Source organism: Betta splendens, chromosome 3 (assembly GCF_900634795.4).
Source record: "Betta splendens chromosome 3, fBetSpl5.4, whole genome shotgun sequence".
Lineage (NCBI taxonomy): Eukaryota > Metazoa > Chordata > Actinopteri > Anabantiformes > Osphronemidae > Betta > Betta splendens.
In genome coordinates, this window is record NC_040883.2 from 17,011,429 (window position 1) to 17,017,428 (window position 6,000).

General features: G+C 52.3%; 1 protein-coding gene across 2 annotated transcripts in view; it reads right to left on the bottom strand.

Annotated features, from left to right (window-relative positions):
- acsf3 (acyl-CoA synthetase family member 3) overlaps positions 1 to 6,000 on the bottom strand; it is a 90,327-nt gene that overhangs the window by 60,517 nt on the left and 23,810 nt on the right. The gene's annotated exons all lie outside the window — the stretch shown is intronic.

Here is a 6,000-nt window from a genome sequence, read left to right on the forward strand (position 1 = left end):
GAGTACTGTCAAACAGCTCAATGCGTCCTAAATGTACAGTTGCCAATGCCGTGGTTTAAACTAGTGTTCTTATGACCTGAAAAGCTTAAAAACTATGTTTTAGTGTTTCTGCATTGGTTTCCACCAGAACAGCCTCTAATGGTCATGTTCTGATGCCAGAATACCTTAACCCTCACGCAGCCTTCGAGGGGGTCAGTCCGACCCCACGAGACAAACTATGAAACTTATGATTCTTTTTACGTTTTTGGCCACAAGGCACCTACGCGTCGCAGGATCCGCTGCGGCTCGGTCACCGCTCCCTTCTTCTTCGTCACAGGCCCGTCCCGCATCCTCCCGGGGTCCGGCGCGACCCCGGCCCACGGAACCTTCCCGTCAGGCGTCCTGCCGGGGTCCGGCGCGACCCCAGCTCCCTGTACCTCCCCGTCAGGCGTCCTCCCGGGGTCAGGCGCGACCCCAGCCCCATGTACCTCCCCGTCCCGCATCCTCCTGGGGTCAGGCGCGACCCCAGCTCCCTGTACCTCCCCGTCAGGCGTCCTCCCGGGGTCCGGCGCGACCCCAGCTCCCTGTACCTCCCCGTCAGGCGTCCTCCCGGGGTCAGGCGCAACCCCAGCCCCATGTACCTCCCCGTCCCGCATCCTCCCGGGGTCAGGCGCGACCCCAGCTCCCTGTACCTCCCCGTCAGGCGTCCTCCCGGGGTCAGGCGCGACCCCAGCCCCATGAACCTCCCCGTCAAGCGTCCTGCCGGGGTCTTGGCGCCGCGTTAGAAACCCATTCTTTCGTAGCTCTCATTGTGGCGTTCGTGTGCAGCCTTGTTCATTGTGGCCATTTGCTAAATTTTCGTGCCCAGAGCGAGTCGCTGCGTGTGAAGAGCCAGTGGCATCGATGTTTCCACAGCGAGTCACTGATCAGCGCGCTACTGTTGGCAGGTTTAGTTGAGGTTAGGGTGGTCTGTCGAGGAGCTCCCGCCCCCTGCGACTTGTCCACCGGTCTGCGGGGGAGTTGAGCCTGGTTGTAAACCTCCACACGGTGCGGTTCTCAGAGTAATGGCTGTCTACAAGAAGACGGTAAGAAAAGCGTTTCAGTGAAATAATACCTTCTGTTTTAAAATGTTTGTTAAAAGAAAACGAGAGAGAGAGATGCTTTGGCTTTTTGGTTTTTCCTTTTCAGCTACAGACCATCGCAGTCATTTGATCAGAGCGGAGGGCAGCCAAAGGCCTCAGTATCTTGAGGATCACAACACAAAAAGGCACAGTGTGACTGTTCCCTATGAGCCGCCCCAGGTATCACTGCCTCTCACTTCTGACCTTTCCCCTAACGTAGCAATTAAATGTTATCATTCTGTTGTGCCTCTCGTTCCGCTTTCACGGTTTGTCATCCCTGAAATTACCCGTGCACTAAACGACTACTATCCTGCATGTGTTTCAGCCGGGCTCAGAGATCACCACAATCCTGTTCAACTTCATGTGCAACAGCTCCTGCATGGGAGGCATGAACCGCAGACCCATCCTCACCATCCTGACCCTTGAGACTTCAGAGTACGTATGGTTTCATCTTCCAGGATTGGTGTGAGCTGAAATGTATTTCTGGCTGTCTACAAGAAGACGGTAAGAAAAGCGTTTCAGTGAAATAATACCTTCTGTTTTAAAATGTTTGTTAAAAGAAAACGAGAGAGAGAGATGCTTTGGCTTTTGGTTTTTCCTTTTCAGCTGCAGACCATCGCAGTCATTTGATCAGAGCGGAGGGCAGCCAAAGGCCTCAGTATCTTGAGGATTACAACACAAAAAGGCACAGTGTGACTGTTCCCTATGAGCCGCCCCAGGTATCACTGCCTCTCACTTCTGACCTTTCCCCTAACGTAGCAATTAAATGTTATCATTCTGTTGTGCCTCTCGTTCCGCTTTCACGGTTTGTCATCCCTGAAATTACCCGTGCACTAAACGACTACTATCCTGCATGTGTTTCAGCCGGGCTCAGAGATCACCACAATCCTGTTCAACTTCATGTGCAACAGCTCCTGCATGGGAGGCATGAACCGCAGACCCATCCTCACCATCCTGACCCTTGAGACTTCAGAGTATGTATGGTTTCATCTACCAGGATTGGTGTGAGCTGAAATGTATTTGCTGGATAAAGAGTAGTGTTACATGGAAACCGAGGGTCGACGTGGTGTAACTTGCTTTTTACAAGGCGCATTCCGTACAGTATAATTTAATCGGTACGCGTAAAGCAACAGAGGCAGGCGTAGAAAGAAATTGAGGACGGCCCTTTTTTTTTTTTTTTTTTTAATCTTCATCAACGGGATTCTCGGCTCATCAAAACTTGACGCGAAGCAACTTTCGCAGCAGCGCCAGCATCAGTATCCCGCAGCGTTGGTTGTGGCTCTCGCTCCGCCGCGAGCCGCACACGACGCAGGGCATATCGTAGCCAAAGCCGACATGGCCTTCCACGGCCTCCTTCAGCATCAACTCGGGGAACGCCACGTAGCCCCTTCTGTAACGCTCCTTGCCTATCATTGCTTTCCGGACGCTTTCTCTGCCAGAGAACTTTTTCGCCAGGAAGTCGCACTCCTCCACTCCGGCAACGTGCACGTGATACACGTGCTCTCTCAGCATGTTGTCACCCGCTACGAAACGGGAAAGCCCTGACGCCGCACGCATCACACACGTGAGTGTCTACGGTGTCCAGCTCATACGACATGCCCTCACGGCTGCCCAGCTCCCTGAACAGGTTGTCCGCAGTGCGAGGGCCGACCACGCTCCTCTCGCTCGGCCTTTTCGTGTACAGCAGAGGCTTGCGCCCGTAGTCGTCGTCCAGCTGGGTGTCGGTCAGGTACGCCGTGAATCTCTCGCAAACTTCTTTGCATCTGTCGCGGTGTCGTCTCCCCGCGCCGGCACAGATGACGCATCGCTTTACGTTTAGCAGGTAACATTTGCCACCGCTGGCAAATAAGAGGGCGTCCGGAAACGCCACCATGCCGTGGGCGAACCTGAGTTCGCCCAGGTCCAAGGCCAATTGATCCGGTGGCAGGTGGCGGTGTCTGTAATGAGCCTTGACGCGAGCACACCGTCCGTCGCTGGCCAGGATGTGTTTGTCCAACAAGTCCCTCAAGGCACCCTCAGCGGCCAGAGCGTTCCCATGCGAACAGTCGCACTCCAGACCTCCGCCTAGGCCTCCTTCCGGGTCTGGGAATCCACTATGATCCAACGGGCACGGGGTTCCCTCTTCTTCTACGCGAAGGCGCAGACAGTCTGTGGTCCGCTCGAGCCGCGGCTCGAACACCGCGCAGCCGTCGGTTTGCAGGTCACCTTCTTCTTGAGAGGCCATAGCGTTGGAACCTTTCGACGAGACTGTGGATAAACGCTCGTTCCAAGCTTGTCAGGTGAAGTGGTACTGCGACGTATTCTCTCTGCGACTTTTAAGGTTCGCCGCACCTCCCTCCCCCCCCCGCACACAGTCACCCAACCCAAAATCTGAACCAGCGAGGGATCCTCCAATCGGCTCATCGTCATCTCACCGCCAGACAACTCCTCCTGAACCGTCCTCCACTTTGTCCGACGTGAAAAAGTCCTCCGACCGGGGCAATTTATTCCCACCAGGAGGATCCTCCAACTCGGAAAAATCCTGGGAAACCTGGGAAATCGAGGGAAAACTTGAAATGAGGCGGCGACTGGTCAATGGGTTCCGCCGCAGCGCTCCTCACATTGAGACTGGTGGAATAGCGTTGACACAATAGCGCAGGCCTCAGTGCCCGCAGCAGCCACGCTCCCCATACATGTAAAATAAAAAAGAAAAAAATTTATTTCACCACCCACCCGTCCCGCGTCCTCCCGAGGTCTGACGCGACCCCACGCTCGCACACACACACACACACACACACACACACACACACACACACACACACACACACACACACACACACACACACACACACACACACACACATTATTTGAATATTATCATATTATGAGGGAGAAAATAAAGACCAAATAAGCAAAACTTTTGATTAAATACTAAATATTTATTAAATATAAAACAGTAATCAAAGAAAGGAGTACACAATGCATTCATATGCACCCATATTCATATTCATATTAAAACCTCAGAGAGACTTTATCCAACGTGAAAAATCCTCCAACGTGGCAGGTTATCCCACCGGAGGGATTCCTCCAACGCGGTGAAGAGTCCTCCAACTTGGAAACTCGGTGTTTGTGTGTGTGTGTGTGTGTGTGTGCTTTCACCTGCAAATTATTCAAATTCAAATTATTTCACCACCACCCTCACGTCCTCCCTAGGTCCAACACGACCCCATGCTCCGCGCGCACACACACACACACACACACACACACACACACACACACACACACACACTGATTGATATATTATATTATATATATATTATATTATATTATGAGGGAGAAAATAAAGACCAAATATAAAAACAGTAATCAAAGAAAGGAGTACACAATGCATTCATATGCACCCATATTCACACACACACACACACACACACACACTGATTGATATATTATATTATATATATATTATATTATATTATGAGGGAGAAAATAAAGACCAAATAAGCAAAACTTTTGATTAAATGCTAAATATTTTTTGAATATAAAACAGTAATCAAAGAAAGGGGTACACAATGCATTCATATGCACTCATATTCATATTCATATTAGAATTCACATCACACGTATTCCAAATAATCCAAAAGTGTCCGGACACCTTAATCGGCACACGTAACGACAGAGGCTGGCGGGGCGGGGAGAAGCTCAATACAGCCGGCGATGTGAGCCAAGAGTTCAGAGACAGACTTGAACGGGACTCTCCTAGAGCCATTCACGAGCACGTATTGGAAACCGCGCGGGGTCGAACAAAACAAAACGCTCCGAGTACACTCGTCGGTAGCGATGTCAAACAGGTATCCCGCGTCATAGCCGCCCATATAACAAAAGACTATCCCCGCGTTCGGCTTCACCTCGGGCAGCTTGTCCGGATAGGCGTACAGCCCCCACCAGGTGTCGCCCAGTGTCGTTATCGCGCCGCGCACCTCACTCAGCAACCTCGTGGCAGACAGATCCTCAAAGCGCACTCCGTCTTCCTGGGGGGGACTCAGAAGCCTGGCGCGGTCCTCGGCGATAACTTTGCCGATCAGCCTCAAGGGGTCCAACGCCGTCCCGTAAGGGTCGGACCAATATGGGGCGGTGGTGTCCATGACCGTGTCGTCGCGAGCCACCGGCTCGAAGAGGATCTTGTAGACTCCATTGTAAACCACCAGAGAGAAAAATTTCAGACCCCTCACGGTCTTGATTGCACCCCAAAGAACAACGCCGTCCCCCGACTCTTTCCGGGGACTGGGGTTGCAGTCGGCCAGCAAAACTATTCCCTCGCACGGTGTAACGCGCGCGCGACACAGATGCACCAGCCCCTTGCCGGACGAGGCGCAGATCTTCCCCGTTAGGACCTCCATTTCCTCCCAGGTGGCGTTCAGGAGCGCCCAATTTCCCACGGGTCTGCGTTGCGAGACGTCAGGATGCGCGTCTCGCCAGACAGCGAACTTGTCATTGTCTCTGGCTTTTCCAGTTCCTTTAGAGAAGGTCTCTAAGATCTGAGCGACGGCGACGAGCTCCGGTCCGTTAGAGAAGTTAGAGGTCTCTGCGTCCATGTCGGTGAGCTCTGTTCAGTTTAGAGGGACGGGAAGAGTGGCCATCCTCTTCTGTCTTCTGTGGGGTTTATATGACGCCGACCGTGGGAAGGTGGCAGGTCTGACCGGGGGTCCGATCCCCGACCCTAACCTTGTTTTTGTTTTGTTTTGTTTTGTTTTTTCGTATTCTCTGGCACCACATCTCCATCGCTGCCAGAGGCATCAAACCAAAATCATCTCACCACGAAAGAACTCGGAGCCGTTCTCCACTTTATCCAACGTGAAAAATCCTCCAAGCTCCTCCAAGTTTATCCTACCAGAAGGATTTCTCCAACAAAAAAAAACATGTA